The 23,414-nt window shown below is 36.6% G+C and overlaps 1 protein-coding gene across 4 annotated transcripts in view; it reads right to left on the bottom strand.

Moving 5' to 3' along the window:
- The window catches only part of ZFHX4 (zinc finger homeobox 4), a 193,153-nt gene that overhangs the window by 90,262 nt on the left and 79,477 nt on the right, over positions 1-23,414 (bottom strand). The window lies entirely within an intron of this gene.

The following is a 23,414-nucleotide window of genomic DNA, read 5'->3' as shown; positions in this document are numbered from 1 at the left end:
CATCTAGTGATATGGAAGTTACACTTCATTATAAATAGTGACTTTAACATAAATGTTTATATAAATTTTCCATAAATCTGCATGCATGGAATAAGCTTACATTTTCTATAAACAAAAATGTTTCTCTTAATTATATGTTAGATATACTAAAATGTTAAGTAACTTAATTTGTAGCTCAACCTAATTCAAAACAGACTATAATGTGAAACTTTAAAATACATTCATAGTGACCCACAACAAATTTTTGCTTAAAAAAGCCCTGTTTTTGCAAGCATTACTGACTCTGATTTCTGCCCACAGCATGAAACAAGATCTTCTTAAATTTTGATTTTTTCAGTGGAAAACCTTCGTAGCATCCAAACATATTTGGTTACAGTAGTTGCTTTAAAAATCTATTCTAAATTATACTGAGGAACAAAAATGCATTTCAAAGGAATGGTAAATATATTCATAAAATAAGACTAATAATGTATCACATAGTGATCACATAAGCATAGTAAAGTTTCTAGTAGGTACAGTTGATTTTTATGAGGTAGATAATGTTTGCAAAAGTCTTCTGAAGTTTCTATGGCACAGGCACAAACAGACACACAGGAGAGAAGGAGACAGACAGGGGGGAGAGAGGCAGAAAGAGAGAGGGGGGAGGAGAGAAGTTGCTGAAATTTTCAACATTCCAAAATACATTTTCCACTGTATTTTTTAAAGCAAATCTAGTTTACTATCTGAGGTATTTCTTGTCTCGACACAATACAGAAGCCTAATGATGGCAGATGAGATTCTGCCGAAACATTGCTACAACTTTAAAAGCACAACTATAATGACGTGGGAAAATACCCGAACAAAGCTGAATACCATACATGTAAGTACCCGTGAAAACTTAAGAAATACACACACACACACACACACACACACACACACACACACACTTCTATCAATATTGTTGAAAAACTGTGAGAAAGCTAAAAAAGAAACAGCTCAATTACTGTTCGCATATTGACTGTGTAATAATTAGAAAACAAATTACATCTGTAATATAAAATGATATAGATTTCTATCATAAATATGAGGACAATGTATCTCAACATGCAAATATTATTATTGATGCTCTTCTGTCATGAAATAAACACATCATTCCACAGCATAGACTCTCTCTACCACTAATAACATGGGCATTATACTGTATACATACGGTATACCTGGTAAAAGTACGAATGCTCCCTCGGATTGAATGGGAGTTGCATCAGTTAAAAGAAGATAATTTCAGTGGGGTCCTCATTGCACAAAACAAGTACCATGCAAACCAGAACACAGTTCCTTGTAACTTGGTTGTGTGAGAACAGCAGGTCTGTCACTTTGCCTGTTCTTCCGCTGCAACTTTCATTTGAACTATTTCCCCCCTGTTCACTAATATTGTGTCTCCTAAAGCTTTCTGCCAAACTTACTACCGAAAGTAAGCCAAGCATATCAAGCGTTGCTTACTATTCACAGCCTAATGAATAATGCACAAAAACAAAAGAAACAGCAGGACCACTATTATCTGATCTCCAGTAAAACACACAAAAATGGTTTTTCTGTTGCAGAGGAAGTACCAGTAAGCCTGCAGGTGTGAGCCAGTTAAAAGAAAAGATTTTGGTTAAATAGATTCTTTGGCTGTCAGGGATTAGAGTCATGGCACCACTAGTAACACACATCTTTTTCCTTTAATTTACAAAATTTTCTCACGAGTTTGCAAGAGTTCACCCCATCAAGAGCTTTCAGAGGCCACTGAAACGTCTTAAGTTTTAATTAAGTTAGAGTTGTCAGAAGAAAGCTTTTTTGGCACAGAGTCAGGGTCATTAATTACTTCTATCTTTGTTTCTTTCTAGGGAAAAAAATTGTGCATGTTTTGTTTCTACCCTGAAACCTTTATTCACTCCCAAACAAGAATATATTCAGCAGTTGGATAATCTTCAATTTAGAAATATTTTCAATCCTGATTTAGGGCACATGTTGATCATGCTTGTGCTCCTTGTAATCATGAAGGATCCTCAGATTCTAATTCTTTAGTTCACAGCTTTATTATTATTTTCTTGCTACACTAATATAGGTAAATATTTGCATTCATATTCATTCTCAGAATGTTTTATAATAAACATTTTTATTGCCAAAGCAGCTTATCATTTTTTCTATGTTCTCATCTTACACTGAAATTAATATGCTCTTTGAACACAAACTGCATGTGCACTAAATGACCACTAATTGAAAGCAGAGGGATTACTAAGATAAACATTTAAAGTTGCTATCATGTCCTAGCAGTTTGTATATCACATCAAAATCACTTTTATTTCAGAGACGGATTTGTTTGCCTATCCACAGCTCTTACTATATCAGAGATATAAAACAAAGTATCTACCGGTTTTCACATAAAACAAATAAGCAAACAATGTTTATTTAGAAATAAGAAAAGTTCTAAGTTGCACAACCCTCTCTGTTAATAAAAACTGGATAATATCTAGAGTTATAATATGAATAGCATACAATTCTTTGACTCTAGCAAGCTGTTCAGCTACCTAGCCAGTTTTTAAAAAACACACCCTTAGTGTCAGTTAAATTGTTTACTAATAATATTGGTAGTATTTTAGACAAAAATGTACTTTCCATATATTTATACTATATTCACAAATACATACAAACACAAGTGTAGAATGAGACAAATCACAATGCTAATACTTATATATTGTTTTTGATGATTTTTCTGTACAATCCTGGAATAAATATTTTAAAGGGAATTAAGCAATAAAATGCTGTGAATTAAAAAAATGTATAAAACTATGTCATCAAAATATGAGGCTGGGAAAATATATTCATATATAAGCTAAGGGAGGATTTCCTTCTTATTAACTAAAAACAGTCCTATTTTTATTATGCCTATTGTTGAGTTCTGGACAATTCCAGTCAGATTACCAGACAAAACCTTCCAGGTATAGTCAGGTTGTAAGGAAAAACATTTGGTTCTTCATATATTTGGGATCCATTTTTCATGTTATAAAATGGACCAAAACCAGACAAGTTCTTAAAATACCTGTGGAACGAATTTGGAAATTTTAGAGTCTCAGGAAGATGTATTCACAACAATTGATAACTAATAACCTACAAGTTGGAAAGACCAACCGCATATTACAATTAGTAAGGCATTTAATACCTGCTCATAATAGTGCAAAAACCAAAAGGCTGCTTAATGTAGGCCTTGCTGTATATAACATTCAACATCTATTGAAGAAGCTGGCTCACCAGCCATGCTCATTTCTCGATTAGTGACTTTCAGGGTCTTCTGGAGACATTCAATCACTGCCCTAGTATACCAGTAATGAGACAGATTTTATATCATTTCAATAATGATTTGATGCAGAGGTTGTATTCAGTAGGTTCTGACCAGTTCTGGAGAACCAGTAGCGAAAATTTTGAGTAGTTTGGAGAACTGGCAAATACCACCACTGACTGGCCCTGCCAACCCTATCTATTCTCTGCCTCCCGAGTCCCAGGTGATCGGCTGGGTCTTCTTTTATTGCCTGCACAGGAGAACGGAGCTGGAAAGCAGGTTAGTGGAGTGGGGAGGGAATGGAGATTTTACAGTATCCTTTCCCTGCCACACCCACCAAACCACGCCCTCAGAACCGGTAGTAAAAAAAATTGAATTCCACCACTGGTTTAGTGGTTTATGAAATTGTTATTACTTACTAGTGGAGAAATGGCATTAAGCAGTCTTTGGGCATTTGCCCTATTTTGAACTTATCCACATCCTTAGGCATTTACAATTGAAACTTTTCCAAAACCCAGGGTGATGCTCTGGACATATTCCTTACTAAAAGTGTAGCTGCCATGCCAAAGTCAATACAGTTATGAGCTAGTTTATCCTTATATCAAATATATTACAAAGTGCTACAAGTTACTCAAAATCTCAAAACAGCTGAAAATTTTTGCTGGGTAATGTGTCATGCTTTAATGTTAATATCAGATACTTAATTATTTCTTCAATGATACCACTGAGTATAATTAAACTTTGGTGAGATTCCTATAGAGCTGAAAAATTCTACTTCTGCAGTATAGATATCTCCTTGGAGATTTCATTGCTTTTATATCCCTTGAAAACCAGGAGTGTGTAGTTGATTTTCTCTGTGACAAAGGATATATAAGAGCAATCATATCTACCACCAAAATATTGTTTGTACAAGACAAATACATTTTTAAAGGGAATGCCAACCCTGCCTATTCCATCAATCAATTCTATGTTAATCTGAATATCAGAAGGAAGTGATTTGACTTATAACAGGTGCTATTAAGAAATACCCTGTATATAGACATCTATCATTTTAACCAACTGATAATACCAATTTCAGAGTGTAACATATGCATACACATACAAAGTTCACATAACCTACACTCCTGACATTTATACATTAAAGCAGAAAATTAAAAATATTGGCAATTTCTCTTTCTATAAATTTTAGCTCTCATTCTATTAAAGCTGATAGAACCATGATGGCGAACCTATGGCATGCATGCCGGAAGTGGCACACAGAGCCATTTCTGCCAGCACATGAGGTTGCCCTGAACAGACCCACTGCATATGCGCGCGCACCCCCCAGCAGCCAACTGATTGTCAGGTATCTGCCGTGCATGCATGGGGGTCGCATGCAGATGCGCAGAGATGCACGGTGCACATGCAGGGGATCATGCACACATTGCATTATGGGTGCAGGCATGCATGCACGAGCACACACACACTTTTGACACGCCATGAGAAAAAGGTTAGCCATTACTGTGATAGAACAATTATGTGCAATAAATTTGTTTACCTGGAAAACTATAGTGACCAGCAGTTTCTTAAAGTTGTTTTACAAATATTTTTTATACAACTACAAATAAAAATTGAACAAAACAAGGTGTGTAACTAAAATTCAAACAAAACAAAATATAAAATATAACAAGCTATGGTAACAACAGTTACCAAAGGACCCCACTAAAGCATGTGTACTATGTCAGCATTCCAACCAAACTCTCCATCCCAATTCAGCACCCAGAGACAAAGTCCATCCAAGTAAGAATTTATTAGAGAAGGAATCTGGGAAAACCCAAATCTGAAATCCCACATTTTCCCCTGCTATATTAAACTCACATCCGATCCGACACCCTTTTTGATGACCCTCAAATCATACTGTCCAATCCACCTCCATTCTGAACTCCCACCAAATCCAGTCACTCTCCTCCAAACTCCAGCAACTCAGCCTTGAACTCTGGCTAAGGAATGTTGTTGTGGCTATCCTCCCTTCTCACTTTACTTTCATTCTCACCATTACCTATCCTCCCTTGTGATAGCCCCAAATCTGATTCAAGGTGGATCTGAGGCTGACATATTACTTACCTTGAGATTTATTGCAATTCCTATGTAAGAATAAAGTCAACCAACCTTTTTTGTACATCTGTTGTGACTCCAAAATACTTTGTGTTAATTTAACAACTTAAGATCATAAAAAGCTTATTATATGCCTCAAGATACGAAGCTATTGATTTGAGATAAAGAAAGCTCCAATTATCTATTCAAAAATTCCTGCTCATTATTCAAATTTTGTATAATATTAATTATTGGTAATACTGAATATTGTTGACTTAGCTTAAAAAAACCCTTCTCTAATACTTTCAAAACCACAGAAGTTTCAGAGGCAGCCAAGACATCTAAACCAAAGAAAAATGTCTTAAGTGAATGTACTGCAATTCAGCTATTTTGTAAATTATATTTCTGTTTTGCAAAACTTTATTAATAGTTAAGTAAAAAGAACTATTCCATTTTCATTAATATGATTTTTACCTGCCATTTTAAAATAAATACTACTCCAAAGTCAGCATTTAATTTGTTACCCATTAATGCCCAAATAAATGAAACTGCCTTCAAATGTGCAAATGTGAAAGAATTCCTGCTATGCTTAGAACTGAGAATCTGCCAGGTTCAAGAGTAACAAATGCTAACCTTCCAATTTTACTTATAATGGTATAACTTTTCCAATTTTGTTTCATTACTTTTCAGAAGTTAACAGATATACTCAGCAATATAATTTTAAACAGCAAAGCTTTAATTTTCATGTAAAGTTGCAGCTTTTGATCACTAGTATTTCACCATTCCATAAGAACATAATTAGCTTCTTGATGTGTTTAAAATATCTAAGTGTGACAAAATTGTTTATATTTGTACAAGTTTATATGTAAAGCCACATTCCAAAATGTTAGTGCATTCTGATCTGTATGGTGATAAACAGATAGTAATATTATACATTTATTTTACGATGTCCATAATTTTAAAATAGTCTGGATCTGCTAGGATCAACCAGCTAATGCTGAAGTATGAATTAATGTTACATCTGAAGCTAGCAATTGTGTGAATGTCATAATTATTCAGGAAAGAAAACACAACTCACTGAGTAAACATGAACTTTGCCTGCAGAAGTCGTCTAGTTTAAAATTTAAATAGATAAATAATAAATCTGATTTGATAAGGAAACTTCCTATATTCTTAACAATCTTTCATTATTTAAATATATATGAGCCAAAATGTTATTCTTTTATTGTACTTCCACCAGTATACCATGATATATCATTGTAAGCCATTGAAATAATAAACAAAGTAATTATGACTTATTTTGAAAAGTTGGAAAGAGGAGCTGGTAAATGGATCAGTTTCTCAGAATTTCTCTCCACAAGTGCTCCATTTAGTAGCTTCCCAAGGAAATCTGTAATATTATAGACACCAGTATGAAATAAGGGTGTGTGTATAGAATCCAATATGTTAAAGGTGAAACTCGAAAAATTAGAATATCGTGCAAAAGTTCATTTATTTCAGCAATGCAACTTAAAAGATGAACCTAATATATGAGATGGAGAGGCACACACTGCAAGATGCTTAAAGTCCAGTGTGAAGTTTCCACAGTCTGTGTTGATTTGGGAAGCCATGTCATCTGCTGGTGTTGGTCCACTGTGCTTCATTAAGTTCAGGGTCAACGCAGCCATCTACCAGGAGATTTTTGGAGCACTTCATGCTTCCTTCCGCAGATGAGCTTTATGGGGATGATGACTTCATTTTCCAGCAGGACTTGGCACCTGCCCACACTGCCAAAAGCACCAAAACATGGTTTAATAACCGTGGGATTAGTGTGTTTGATTGGCCAGCAAACTCGCCTGACCTGAACCCTATAGAGAATCTACGGGGCACTGCCAAGAGAAAGATGAGAGACATGAGACCAAACAATGCAGAAGAGCTGAAGGCCGCTATTGAAGCATCCTGGTCTTCCATAACACTTCAGCAGTGCCACAGGCTGATAGCTTCCATGCTACGCCGCATTGATGCAGTAATTGCTGCAAAAGGGGCCCAAACCGAGTACTGAGTACATATGCATGCTTATACTTTTCAGAGGTCCGATATTGTTCTATGTACAATCCTTGTTTTATTGATTGCATGTAATATTCTAATTTTCTGAGATTGTGGATTTGGGGTTTTCATGAGCTGTAAGCCATAATCATCTCAATTATGACAAATCACGGCTTGAACTATCTTGCTTTGCATGTAATGAGTCTATCTCATATATTAGTTTCACCTTTTAAGTTGCATTATTGAAATAAATGAACTTTTGCATGATATTCTAATTTTTCGAGTTTCACCTGTATATTTGGAATCTTCCTTCTTTTCTTTTCTTTTCTTTTCTTTTCTTTTCTTTTCTTTTGTTTTCTTTTTTTTGTTTTCATTTCATTTCATTTCCTTTCACTCCTTTCCCTTTCCTTCCTTCCTTCCTTCCTTCCTTCCTTCCTAAAGAACTATATATTAATTTTTAAAATTATTTGTTATTCATTTTTTTAAGTATATGTCATTGCATAGTTTAAATAACTTGGAATGATACAAGCTAAATAAAATAAAAACAAAAGCTATTTTTTAAAAATTATAAATATATAAATAAATGTAAATAAAGCTATTTTAGAGGTAGTTTGGTCTAGTAGCTAAGATGTTAGCCTCAAAACCAAGAGACTCTGAGTTCTAGGCCTCTCTCAGGCATAAAAAACCGGCTGGATGACTTTGGCCCACTTCATAGCCTTGTTGTTGTGGAGAAAAATATGATGAAGAAAAAATATTGGTATGATGGCTGTCTTGAGTTTTGTGTGTGTGTGTATTAAAATCTTTTTTTAAATCCCTCTTTTGTCTCTTTAAATTCTGTTGCATAAGTAACATAAATCAGCCGTTCCTTTGATGAAATTATTAATGTAGCTCCCTCAAATACAGAGTTGTGTATATAAACAGTCATACATGTACTTTTAAATTCAGCTGACAAAAAGAATATTTATATATTGTTTCTTCAATATATTTTATCCAAAAAATTGCATGAGTAACTGAAATTTGTTACTTTGATTGCAACAGGCAGATAACTTTTTATTTTACTATTTATTTTACTGTTAACTGTTTTTACATAGCACTATTGTGAAATAACATGAAAAACTTGTAGAGCCATATCAGGCATCACATTAACTATTTAACTGTGTTTGTGTATTAGAAAATATCCATTTGCTTCCAGAGAGTATTAACATTACATTGAGCATGGTTGTAAAGTAGCAAGCTTTCATTGGTTCTACAATTTCCAAGAAAGTGTGTGTGTGTGTATTTGTTTTCTTAAGTTTTCGTGGGTACTTACATCTTTGGTATTCAGCTTTGTTCAGGTATTTTCCCACGTCATTATAGCTTTGCTTTTAAAGTTGTAGCAACGTTTCGGCAGAATGTCATCTGCCATCATCAGGCTTCTGTATTGTGTTCGTCTGTGAGTCAGACTTTTACAGTTGTTTCAGTTTTAAATTTGGGGCTAGCCTACTGCTGTGCCAGAATGGTTTTTTCTTCATCCTGATTGGTTGGGAGTCTTGGTCTCTAAACACCTCATGGAACTAGCAGAACACTGCTTAACCAACACATATTTTGTATACAAAGGACAAAGATACAAGCAAATTGAAGGAGCCCCTATGGGATCACCACTGTCACCCGTCATTGCAAACCTGTTCATGGAAGAATTCGAATCCAGAGCCCTAGCTAATGCCACCCACAAACCCAAACTGTGGTTAAGATACATCAATGACACATTTGGCCCTATGGAAAAGAATACCTAAACAATCTCCTAGCACACCTAAAAAGCACACACCCCAAAATCAAGTTCACCATGGAAACAGAAACAAACAAACAACTACCATTCCTAGATGTACTAATCTACAAAAAACCAGATGGCACACTAGGACACACCATATACCAGAAGAAAACACACACCGACCGCTACCTCAATGCCCAATCCCACCACCACCCAGCACAGATAAACTCCGTGGCCAAAACACTAATCGCTAGAACCAAACACCTGGCAGATAAGACACACATAAAGACTGAACTATGCACCCTGACTAAAGTACTGACAGCCAACGGCTTCCACAAAAGCAAAATCACCGGCTTGATCCACAAAAACACACTGAGACATAATGGAGACCTAGAAGATGAAAAGACCTATGGAACAGCTGTCCTGCCCTACATAAGAGGTACTACAGACAAAATCAGTAAGATACTACACAGGCATCACATCAAAACTGCTTTCAAAACAGACAGAAAAATAGCAGCCATCCTTAGAAACCCCAAAGATAAAATTGACCTGGAAAACCAAGACATATATGAAGTCCCCTGTGCACCATGCCCGGCCACATACATTGGACAAACCAATACAAGAATAAGTACCCGCCTGGATGAACACAAAAATGCAGTAAAAAAGCTGGAACACACTTCCTCACTAGTCCAACATATGGAAGCCACAGGTCATAGCATCAACTTCAATGGCACCAAAACCCTAGCCACTATAGAAAACCCCAACCACAGAATTATCAGAGAAGCCATAGGGATTGAAAAAAGACCTGAAAGCATGAATAGAAGAGATGACTCCACCAGACTGTCAATTATTTGGAAGCCTGCACTCACAAACAAAAAAAAATCTCCACACCACAAGCCAGGCAAACACCTGGGCACAAACAGATCCCCCCAATACCTCCATCTCAAACACACCCCAACCAGGCACCCAGATGAAACCTAGCCGTCCATTTACTCGGAGCCAAGCTGCACTAAAAGCCTCCAATACAGGAACACAATGTTGCCAGCCAATCAAGACAAAAAAAGCCACAAAACAGACAGAAGATATTAGAAACACCAATCAAGCAGAACACAGCAAACTCCAAGACCAATAAACACAGACCAAGACTCCCAACTAATCAGGATGAAGAAAAAACCATTCTGGCACAGCAGTAGCTAGCCCAAAATTTAAAACTGAAACAACTGTAAAAGTCTGACTCACAGATGAACACAATACAGAAGCCTGATGATGGCAGATGACATTCTGCCGAAACACATCAGAAAACTCAGGAAATTACACCACAAGAACTCAAGTAGTTGCAACACAGCAAATGACCAAGGATATCACAGCACAAGACCAAGGATCCCACAGCAATAAATCTCACAAGGTCATCACACAACCCATTACCCAAGCCCTTACAACACAGGAGGCTAATGGAAAAGAGATCAAAACACAAACGACCCAGGAGATTACAATGCAGGACCCAGGATACCACAACAAAAGAACTCGCAAGCCCATCACACAACCCATTACCCAAGCCATTAAAACACAAGAGGATAATGGAAAAAAGATCACTACAAAATAAACAACCCAGGAGATTACAGCACAAGATCCAGGATATCTCCATGACAAAATTCACAAGGCCATCACACAGCCCATTATACCAACATCAACTCCATCAACCAATCAAGAGGCAGCAGCACAGCCAACCAGCCCAGCACACCAGCCCCACTACCAGTATTTATAGAGAGACGGCAGCTCCGATCACACACTGCTTGCTCTCGCACAAAGCCAAAAGCACCAGCCTGAGGATGGCGAGTGGGACCTCGCCGAAACGTCGCCAAGATACTCTTAACCTTACATAAGAAAAGACCCGAACACACCTAGACATACACCTAAATTTGGTGCTAGCCTACTGTTGTGCCAGAATGGTTTTTTCTTCATCCTGATTGCTTGGGAATCTTGGTCTGTGTTTATTGGTCTTGCAGTTTGCTATGTCGGCTAGCACCAAATTTAAAACAGAAACGGCTGTGAAAGTCTGACTCACAGACAAACACAATACAGAAGCCTGATGATGGCAGATGAGATTCTGCCGAAATGTTGCTACAACTTTAAAAGCACAACTATAATGACGTGGGAAAATACCCGAACAAAGCTGAATACCATACATATAAATACCCACAAAAACTTAACAAATATATCTATATCTATATCTATATCTATATCTATATCTATATCTATATCTATCTATCTATCTATCTATCTATCTATCTATCTATCTATCTATCTATCTATCTATCTATCTATCTATCTTCTGTTAGAAGATATTAGAAACACCAATCAAGCAGAACACAGCAAACTCCAAGACCAATAAACACAGAGCAAGACTCCCAACCAATCAGGATGAAGAAAAAACCATTCTGGCACAGCAGTAGGCTAGCCCCAAATTTAAAACTGAAACGGCTGTGAAAGTCTGACTCACAGATGAACACAATACAGAAGCCTGATGATGGCAGATGAGATTCTGCCGAAAAGTTGCTACAACTTTAATAGCACAATATAATGATGTGGGAAAATACCCGAACAAAGCTGAATACCACATATATATATATATGGTATTATATGTGTGTGTGTGTGTGTGTGTGTGTGTGTGTGTGTGTTTTCATGTATGTATGTATGTATGTATGTATGTATGTATGTATGTATATATATATATTTGTTTTTGTAGATTTTAACGGGTACAGGTATTCAGGTCATGGCATGTTCTGGTCTATTCCCTTGTAAGATTGAGAGTATCTTGGTGATGTTTCAACAAGGTCCAACTCGCCATCTTCAGGCTGGTGCTTTCAACTTCGTACTTGTGCGAGCAAAGCATGATCAGAGCTGCCATCTCTCTATAAATTCAGGAAAGCCATCGAAATAGAGAAACACCCCCATAACATGAATAAATGGGACAATACCTCCCGCCTACTAGAAATCTGGAAACTAGCCCTTATCAACAAACGAGTCCCAGCCACGAAAAACAACACCAGACCTAAAACAACACATGATGCCACCACCAATCTCCCTCACCAGACTCAAACCCGAACCCACCCCGTAGACAAAAGGCAACTACCATCTAGAAACCAGACCACGGCTGCATCACCAGCTGCCACACACCCCGACCCCTAAACAAGCAAATTGACACCCACCATGAACACATATCCAGCCCTCAAACTCGGAGCCATACCAAAACCCGGAACGTCACATCAAGGCCACCAGATCAGGATATCACATCATAGAAATCAGGAGGTTAGATCACAAAACCTCAGGATGTTACAATACAGCCAATGACCCAGGAGATTATAGCACAAGACCCAGGATGTCAAAACAATAGAATTCAGAAGGTCATCACACAGCCCATTACCCAGGTAGTTACAAAACAGGAGGCTGATAGACACACAGCCAATACCTCAGCCACATATGGCCTTACGAAAAAGGCAGCCAATCTGCAAACATCAACTCCATCAACCAATCAAGAAATGACAACACAGCCAAGGTCCCCACCAGTATTTATAGAGAGCCGGCAGCTCCAATCAGGCTTTGCTCGCATAAGCACGAAGCCGAAAGCACCAGCCTGAAGATGGTGAGTGGGACCTTGTCAAAACGTCATCAAGATACTCTCAATCTTAAGAAAAAGAAAAAACTTTCGTTTTAAAACTCCTTCTTCCTCCTGCGCATTCTTTATCCAGTTGCCGGCTTCTTTATGGCGGCCATAAAGACCGCCGCTCCACCGTCTTGAGAGAAGGAGGTTATTGCCGGCTGGGGGGGGGGGGTTGCGATACCCCACAACCCCTGTCCGGATCCCCCCTTTCTTCAGCTGTCCCAACAGGGCAGCCTTAGCCTCCAAATCCGTCAGGATCGGAGGCACCAAGGCGGCTAGCACAGCAGGGATCGCAGAGAAGGCGAATCCCTGCTATCACCGAAGCCGACAAACCTGCTTATGTGTGTGTGTGTGTGTGTGTGTGTGTGTGCATGTGTGTGTATTTGTTTTTGTAGATTTTCATGGATACAGGTATGCAGTTTTTGGTGTGTTCGGGTCTTTTCCCTTGGCCAAGATACTCTCAATCTTACACGGGAAAAGACCTGAATGCGCCAAAACCTGCGTATGTATGTATGTATGTATGTAGGTAGGTAGGTATGGTATTCAGCTTTGTTCGTGTATTTTCCCACGTCATTATAGTTGTGCTTTTAAAGTTGTAGCAACGTTTCGGCAGAATCTCATCTGCCATCATTCTGCCGAAACGTTGCTACAACTTTAAAAGCACAACTATAATGACGTGGGAAAATACACGAACAAAGCTGAATACCAAACAAATACCTGCGAAAACTTAAGAAAACGGCTTTGCCGTTCTCTTGTTCTCTGTCTTGGATTTTGGTTGGGGTTTCAAAATCAGCAAGATCCTCCAAAAACATAACATTAAGACAGCATTCTGCACAAACAGAAAAATATCCACCATCCTAAGAAACCCTAAAGACAGAATTGAGTTAGAGTATACGAAATCCCATGCACCGCCTGTCCCACCACATACATCGGACAAACCAACAGAAGAATAAATGCACGCACTGAAGAACACAAGAACTCAATCAAAAAAGAACTGACCTCTTCCCTGGTCCAACACCTCAAAGCTACAGGACATGAGATTGACTTTAAAAATACCAGAACTATCGCCAAAACCAAACACTTCAACAACAGAATAATCAGAGAAGCCATAGAGATAGAAAAACGCCCACACAGCATGAATAAACGAGATGATACCTCCCGCCTACCTGCCCTCACTAACAAACGAGTACCTAACATGAAGTATGACACCAGACCCACACCTATGAGGGCCACACAAGATGCTACCACCACATTTCCACGTAGAAAGCAGACTCACACCCACACAGATGATGAGACACGACCACAGACCAGAAGCCATACCGCAGCTGCATCACTACCCACTTCAAACCCCTCCAACCCATACATGAAGTGAATGGACGTCCACCATGAAGATGTGGCACGACCACGAACGCGAAGCCAAACAACAGGATCACAGCTCACCAGCTCAAATCCCCCGGCAACTAAGACTAACCTGAGCACAACCAAGCCCCCACCTGAACAGAACACACCCCCAGCCAATCAGAACACAGTCAAACCCCCCACCCAATCAAGTCACACCCCCACTAGCAGTTAAAAGGAAGAAGCAGCTGCAAGCTCACATTACTCCGAGAAGCACAAAGCCGAAGACACAAGCCTGAAGACGACAAATGAGATTTCATCAAAACATTGCCAAGATACTTCCAATTTTACACGGGAGAAAACCCAAATAACCAAAGATCCATATGTATATGTATATGTATATGTATATATAATTTTATTTGTTCAAAAACTTTTCTGAAGATATTAATAGTTCACCAAAAATTCACATGTAAAGTTCTGTCCAAAATCACATCTGATTTTTCCTTTTATTTCTTAATGTTAGTATTTTGTCTATATCAATGTTGTTCAAACTTGGCAACTTTAAAATGTGTGGACTTTAATTTCTTGATTTCCCCAGCCAGCCTAATTGGGGAGTTGAAATCTATACATCTTAAAGTTGCCAAATTTGGGGGGAAATGTTCCACATGTATAATGGAATGTGTGAATGATCTTGTGGGACAAAGGAAAGAGAAGCTGCATACAAACAATCAGACAAGGAAAGGAGATACCTGCAATCACTTTATGGTCAAGAAAAAAACTTGGAAAGAAACCGCCCATATTGATCAGATGGTTAAAGTGGAGGTGAGCTTGTACCTTTAAATTCTGTAATGTAGCTTTAAAATAAAGTAGATTTAGCTGACTTAGTCATGTTTCCTGTCTGCTTAATCCAGGAAGGTTGACAACATGATAGCTCCTGTAACAGGTATATTCCATTCCAGTTTTCAGCATTTTTTCCTGATATAATGTATAATGCATATGAGATTTTTTTCCCCTAGTGTTTAGGACAATTTACGAATTTAACAACATTTATTTATTCATTTTCTATCAGATTTCATTGCCGTGTATACCATCACTAATTCCCTGAAACTAGGCATACATTGTGTGGCACATACATTGTGTGGCATGTTCAAAAAGATACACACTACTTTAAATGATTTTTTTCAAAATTTCACAAAGCATCATGCTTTTAAAACTTGTAATACTCTATTTTTTAAAAATATGTATTCAGCTCATTTGGCAATTTCATTCTTATTACATTATCCCTTACATTCTCACACAATAAAAGGTAATTCATAGCCTCCATACTAACATTAACATTTGTACAATAAATATCAATCAAAATTGTGATCATGGTTGCATACATGCTTCATGATTGAAACATCATGCAATGTAAGTCAATTGTGAGATTCAATCTCAAAGATACTGAATTGTGTCTTGCTTTAGGATACACAAGGATGAAGAAATCCCAAGTGCACATTGTTTATGAATGTCAGCAACAGCAGTTTCTTCCTGTATTTCTAAAATAAAGCCAAGGACAGAATTTATAGCTATTTTGGAAGCTATGAGTATCAGTGTCATAAATTCAATCAGGTCTGTCAAGAGTATACCAAAATCAGAATTAATGTATTAATCAATTGTGGTCCCTTGAGCCCTTTGTTTTCCAGTGGCTGCAGTTATATCTTTGGGAAAAATGGAGGGTTCAAATCTTTTATCTTTAATTATTCTGGATTGTTGTTTGGTTATCAGCCAAACTGCTGGGCCTACATTTTATTTAATGATTTCTTACTAGGCATTACACAACCTGCAAACATACATCATTTGCCAATTAATGTCAAGAAATCTCATTAAAAAGGTGAAGGGAAATCACATCTTTTCTGAACTGTGTCACTCAAAATGGTATCCTCGGTAATCTAAATATCTGACAAAAATCATGAACTGAGTAAAACAGACTGAATTGAAATCTTACCCGGATTAGCAACAGTAGTCAAACTTTAACCCAAATTCTGGTCCTTACCAGTTTAGAGATAGGCATACTGTATCACATATTTGAAATTTGGAAAGACAAACCTACAGAAGAGATTTGGGGGCAAAATTGTCTTAATATCTCTTTCTTTCTTATTCAAAGAACTTGATTAACTGTTCACCAGTCAAAATGAATCTCAACTAGTTAATTTATAATAAGACAAGTTAAACTGACATGACACTCACCATCATAGGAAGAGAAAGCTTACTTGAATTCCAAAGACCTGATTTCTTTCTGGGAGCAATTTTCAATTTTTTCTAAAAAACTGAGGTAAATGTATAATTATCTCACAGGAAAACTGCCTTCAGTTAAGAGGAAGCCTTAGTCCTCTTGTTATGCCCACAACTACATGCCACAGTTACATTATATACACATAGCATATATATGTATATACCATGTTTCCCCGAAAATAAAACCCGGTTTTATTTTATTTTGGGCACCAGGTCTTATTTTGGGGGGATATCTTACCCACTTAGGACCACCGCAGCCAAGCCTCCCAAGTCCTGACACCTGTCACACTGCTGACCAACTTCTTATGTGGTCATTTGCAGCTGCTTCTGGCAGGACACCATGTGGCATATTGCACTAGTGCCATTGCTTGTGGTAGGACGTGTGGCTTGCTGCGCTAATGCTGCCGCTCATGGAAGGAGGCTGCATGGTATGTTGCACTGTTGCGCGCACAGCAGTACTGGAGCAATATGCCATTCAGCATCCTGCTATGAGCAGTGGCATGGGGTGATACACCTGTGGGGTCCGGGCACAAGCAACTGCATGTGGGTGCATAAGAAGTCGGACAGCAGTGCAACAGGTGACATTGTGTGGGAAGCCTAGCTGCGGTGGTCCTAAGGTAAGCGGATGCAGGGTGCATGGGACAGCTCTACCTCCACCCCTGCCCTAGCTTGATTTTTACGTATGTGCCTTGCCCCATCTCATACAGCTAGAGGGACTTATTTTGGGGGTAGGGCTTATATTAGGTGCAGGCATGAAAATTGGGATACGGCTATCTATAATATCCGATACATCTGTGTGTATGAGAAGATTCAAAATCACAAACACAGAAGCCGGTTTTAGTTTGAGAAATTCTCTATCAACAACAACATACATACTTTACTTTTGTATTCCAAAACTTGCATATCTCTGTCCTATCCCTATATTTCAAGCTCTGTATACTTCCTCTTATCATATATGTATCAGTTGCTAGTTTGTTGTTAACAAGCTTCTATGGGTACTGAGTTCACTTACATGCCTATACAATTTCAACAATATGCAACGCCAGACTTCTCTACAGTGGTGGGCTGCAACCAGTTTAATAACTGGTTCTGTGATTGTGCGCTTTGCGTGTGCGCACAGCATTCAAAAAACACCAATTTGAACTTCTACAGCTTACCTTCTAGGGCAGCCCTGGTAAGTAGAACAACTGAGGTGTGGAAATCCACTGTGCCGCGTGAATCAGCTAAGCTGAAAAAGATGGAAATATAGGGCAGGATAGGGTGGGGGTAGGTAGGCGGGGCCAGCTGATCGTCCAAACTACTAGTTTGCTAGAACTGGTCCAAACCAGCAGCAGCCCACCACTGCTTCTCTAGCTAGGTGTTTTTGAGATGGATTGGACTAAAACACCCCAACAAGTTGGCCTTCTGTCTTGAATGTCTGTGGAGATTCTCAGTCATCTCCATCTGAATTTCTTCTGTCTTGAAATGAATGAACCTGGACAACACAAGGTTGGTATAAACAATATAAGCTTCTATTTTCAACATGGATTGTCTTTCCACGATCCTAAGAAAGCTCTTCCTCTCCAACTTTCACAACCTAACTAGTCATTCATGAAAACACGTAGTCGAGTAATAAGTGGCTGCATTCCCCTTGTTTTCCCCATCTACTTTCCCATCTTTTTTTTTCCAGAAATGAAAGCGATTTTTTAAACTAAAAGACAGAATTTATAGAAGAAATATTTGTACAAGAAATCCCATTATTTCTCTCAAATATTTCTGACTTATCTTTAAAAATCTAACTAAGCCTAAATATAATGAGGAGATTTTATGGCTTATAGTATTATCATAATATATGGAAGAATCCTTAATGTCTGGGAGCTTTTATGGTTTTGTCGTTACTTACCCTTATGTTGTATGAAGGGTACACTTTTAATTATAATGTAGTTTTATAATACAATATGGGGAGATAAAGGGTAATATTAAATTAAAACAAACATGAGAATCAAGAATTCCATGCAAAAAAAAAATTAAACTAAGCCTTCAATAATGAAATTTAAATATATGACTTTTTTTTCCAGTTTTCAGAAATGCACCAGAAAAGACAGATAAATATTAGATCCTTAATATAAGGTTTTGGGGAGGGGGGATTTTTATATTGAAATGCTTGACTGCTGCTAACTATTAACCCTAACTAAATACAGGACAAATATAGAGGTGAACGGCTCAAAAATGCAAGCACATAATTGTGAGTCCTCTGTTCCAAAGGCACAATGCTACTGAATATAGCACTGGATGCCAAAGCTAAAACCAACAATAACACAGCTGCAAATACCTGCTTCAGAACTCAAAAGTGATGCCTGAGGAAAAAGAAATTCCATATTTTCCATTTATCTTAATAGTATGCAATCATCTATTCACTATCCTTACTTGCCAGGAAAAAAAACAGGAAATAGGCACAATTCACTTCATTCTGTGTGTAGGTCAGTGTTTACTGGCTTAGTGTCATCTGTTTCTATTATTAAAAAAAAAAACTTTGTTTTTACATTTTTATGAGATTGGCTGACAGAACCACAAAGCTAGCAAAGAGTATTATGAGAAACAATAACCTTTTAGGAACCACTTCTTATTTCTTTTCATTTGACTTTTTATAATATTCATGAAAATAATTATTTGGTACAAAAAGAAAATCTATTATATTCATTCAGGCAAAACTCCCATTGTCTGAAATTGATTCTTATTTTTTTTTAAGACAGAGTTAGAGCATCTTATCTAAGTGCAAATGTGGAAATTCTCCTTGAATTGTAAAAGTCCCTTGGGGAAGGCTCTCTGATACCACAAGCATTCAAGACACCAATCTTTGTTAATCACTAACAGGTTAACATCTCTGAAAATAATACTGTCTAACAAGAGAGGAATGTACAAGTCTGGTTCTCATAAAATTTCAGGCTCAGGACAAAACATAGGAATCTGGTAGGACTACTACTTTAAAATATATATTAATTAACAACACATTATCAGTCTGATAAAAAATATGGACTGTTATTATCTGCTTTGCAGATATACAATGGAAAGTAAGAGCTTTTAAATAGCCTTTCTATTTTATATTTGTGCACACACACACATATATGTTTCTAAAAATCAAGTCTATAAAGATAAGCAATAAAAATAAAACCAGAAAAGGGAAATCAAAGACACTATCATTTTTAGTAAATAAGCATGAATCTTAAATTACTCAGTCAATGTACAAGATATGATGGTTGAGCTATGAATTTATTAAACAAACAGAGAACATAGACTGCAGCATTTTTCCCCCAATGGAATCTTATATAGGGCCATAAAGAAGAAATCCAGAAAGTTCAGTTGGGCTTAGTCTCAGGTAAATATGTACAAGATTGCAACCTAAATAACTTGACCCATTCGAAATTGTTCTTATTACAAACTTGATGCTACATTATATTCAACGTTCAAGGTATTTAAAACTCATTTTTTGTTTATTTTTACAAATATTTAGGGTTTTTTATTTTATTTATTATTTAGTTTATTCTTTATTGAGCTAAATATTAATTTTAATTCATTTTAATTTATCTGAGATACTTTTTTTTGTTTAATTAATTTATTGAGCTAAATAATAATTTTAATTCATTTTAATTTATCTGAAATACTTTTTATTTGTTTAATTAATTTGTATAGTCGTCCACTCAAACAAGTGACTCAAAAATTAAAAAAAACAATAAAATATTTTCTTATCCTCGGAGCATAAAAGCCATTTTGCATTTATTCATCTAAATAATCTGACTTCAAAAAAGCTGATCACAATTTCAAAACAACAATGCCGACTGCTTCTGATTTTTAAAGACTATTGTTATTTTAAGGCTAAGAGGCATGAAACAATATAGACAAAAATATATCTACACACCATCTTATGATGACCACCTTGTGTTACTAAATCTGTGTACTTTGAATGTAAACATTCATTCGTTTGTTCAAGTTTTAAGAGTTCTATATTTGGAAGGAAAGGAAGGGATCTTCTAGTCTGCTTCAGACATAAGATTTCTGTGATTGGACAGAACAATTCTGTTCTATTACCACTAGAATTAAGAAAGTAAAGGCGGCACAGGATTTATCTGTGTATTTATTTATTAAATTTATATGCTATCTTGTGGTTTGAGGTGACCTACAATGGCTTGCCTTAATAAGCAACTGGATTTAATAATGAAGGAAACAGTATCCTTGCAAACAGGGTAAAAGAACAATTTAGTTTATGGATAGTTCTGCTTGTGCCTAACTATTTTATCAAACCTACAAAAGGAAGAAATGTAAGACATAAAAATAGTCATTGCTTATTTAATTCTAGTCATGATATATACTAAACATCATGGATGTTTATCAGTAAGGTATATATATAAGAGAAGAGAGAATAATTTTGTTCTTTCTGAAAAGCTTTCTGAATTCACGACTCCCTACTGCAGAGCCCAGCTGTTGTATTATATATTAATAGTATGAATACAGGGAGAAATTTGGCAGGAAAAAATAATTTTCAGACAAAATGTTCAAGGCTGTTTTTAAAATCAACATATCTAAAATCATCCATAATTTTATGTAACTTTACTACTATAGCAGAATAACTAAGAATACAACTGATATTATGTTTGTAATAGAAGTTATTTTGAAACATAAACATATAATTTGTGTATTTTATTTAAAATATTCATTTTTGCTTCTTATTGATAGTATGACTCCATAGAATATTTGAAGAATTGTTTCTAAATAAACAAAAATTGCTCTAAAATCAAAAATTGATCATCATTTTAAACATATACCAATCTTATTTGGGCCTGGACCACTCCAAAAAATTCCGTCTGAACTGTTAATCTGCATGTTACCACAAGGAGTTACTGAGCCCAAAGAATAAAATAACAGATGGTAATGCACCATTTCGCACTTTTAAAAAATTTCATGGGAGAATGACTGATATTCTTCTGTTCGATACTGTTTCCCACCCAATGCAATCAAGAAGCATATTTTTCACTACAAATTTTAAGAAGCATATTTTTCACTACAAATTTCAAAATAAAAGTATCAGAAATTTTACAGAAGTAACACCTGGAGTAAAATCTACTTAAAAATTACAAAGAGTATTTTTTTAAAATGTGCATATCACCTTTTAAAATTTTAAAATATACCTATTCCTAAGGATAAGAGAAAAAAAGAGAAAATGATATCTTAATATATATTTTTTTACACTGTATCTTTCAGTCATTGTTGAACCCTGATGACTGCCTGGAGAAGTCTCTGAGGTTCTTTTGGAAAGGGTTTGGAAAGGGTTTCTCAATATCTCCTTCCTAGGACTGAAAGAAAGTGACTGAATGAAAGTGACAAAGACAGACTACAATACATTGTTACCTGGTTTCTATGCTAGAATCTTCACCACTGCAGCAAACTGACTCTTTTGAATTCTATTTATTTGAATGTTTAAGCATTTAAATAGTGCTTCTCAAAACAAGACAATGTATAATAAATGCATTTATGCATTTAAATTCACTAATTATATAAACTAAGAACAGCAAAATAAAATATTTAGTATACGGCAATCTATGCAAATAGGAACTAAAACATAAATGAGATTTTTTTTTTTTTTGGCTTTAGTACAAATGCCTTTTTAGTCCTTCTGAGTTTTTAATTCTATTTCTGGTTAAAATAGAATTGTAAACATTCCTTAATGTCAAAAGCTCATGGTAGGTGCCAGGTGTGTTCTTCTGAGGGAAGGTATTCCAAACTAATTAAAGATGACCATTGAGCCACTGCAGTATAGCAAAAGCTCCTAGATTGCCTTCAAGCTGTTTTAAAAGAAAAGATTCTTTAAATAAGAATATGTAGAAATATATATTCCTTCAGATACTGTGGTTCGAATCTAGTCTTTATAGATTAATAGGAATAGTTTCTGTTTGGATCCAGACACAATCTATGATCATACCTCTAGTTCCAAACAGTAATTGTCCTCCATATTTTAATGAAAGTTAAATGGCATGGAATGTAACATTTCCATGGGATAAAAATACAAGATAGTGCACAACTGAAACTCCATTCCTTTTTACATGGGTGTCATCATAGTACATCAGGGATGTCAAACTCATGGCACGCTGGCCAGATGTATCATGTGCTGGCCATGCCTGCCCCCGGTTTAGCAAAGGGGAAAAAAGTTCCGATATGTCACGTGACAACATGACATGAGTTTGACACACCTGTTGTGCACTTATACAAAGTGGGAAATTATAAGAGGATAAGTTGATTATACTGCCTAAAGCCACTATCCTGTCTTTTTGGGTCTTCCCCTTAAGCTATTGGTATTTATAAATTATATGACAGTCACTATATGCATTACTCTTCCTGCAGCGAGGATCTATGTAGCTACAGAGCAGATGAGATGGTGAAAAACTTTAGAATTGTATTGGCAGCTTCATAAGAATAGAGCAACATACGGAGGAAAGGGATGAGTTTAAGTCAGCCCTTAACACCAGGAAAAGACAAATGTTTCCTTGTATCCTATTTTGGGGAATAACAAAAACGGAGTAAAAAAGGTGAAACAGGTACAGTTCAGAAAAAAAAGAAAAAGAAGAAGCAAGATGAGATTTCTCATACAAATAAAGGCATATTCAGAAGGAACTTCTGTGATCAGGAATTCTAATTAACCTATGAAATGTCAATTTTATTTCACTCATAACTGAAACATAACCCAATTGGTATTAATAGGGAGTTATAGGTCTAGTTGTCTGCCACACAGCCTCTATCTTGTGGCATTCCACATTCAGGGCTCAGGAAGGGCTTTGCAATCTTTGTTTTGTGTGTCAGTTGCAGGCTTTCCTGGATCAGAATCCCTGCGCTCAGTTACTCAAGTTCTAATCATATCCCATTTGGACTATGTGCTCTACATGGGGCTATGCTTGTAAAACATTCTAAAGCTACAGCTGGTACAGAGTGCAACAGTGCAAGCAGTTTTTAGGGCTCCTAGAATGGCCCAA

The sequence above is a fragment of the Pseudonaja textilis genome, chromosome 3, assembly GCF_049901715.1.
Source record: "Pseudonaja textilis isolate UNSWEBS1 chromosome 3, rPseTex1.2, whole genome shotgun sequence".
Lineage (NCBI taxonomy): Eukaryota > Metazoa > Chordata > Lepidosauria > Squamata > Elapidae > Pseudonaja > Pseudonaja textilis.
This window is presented reverse-complemented; position numbering and strand designations above follow the sequence as displayed.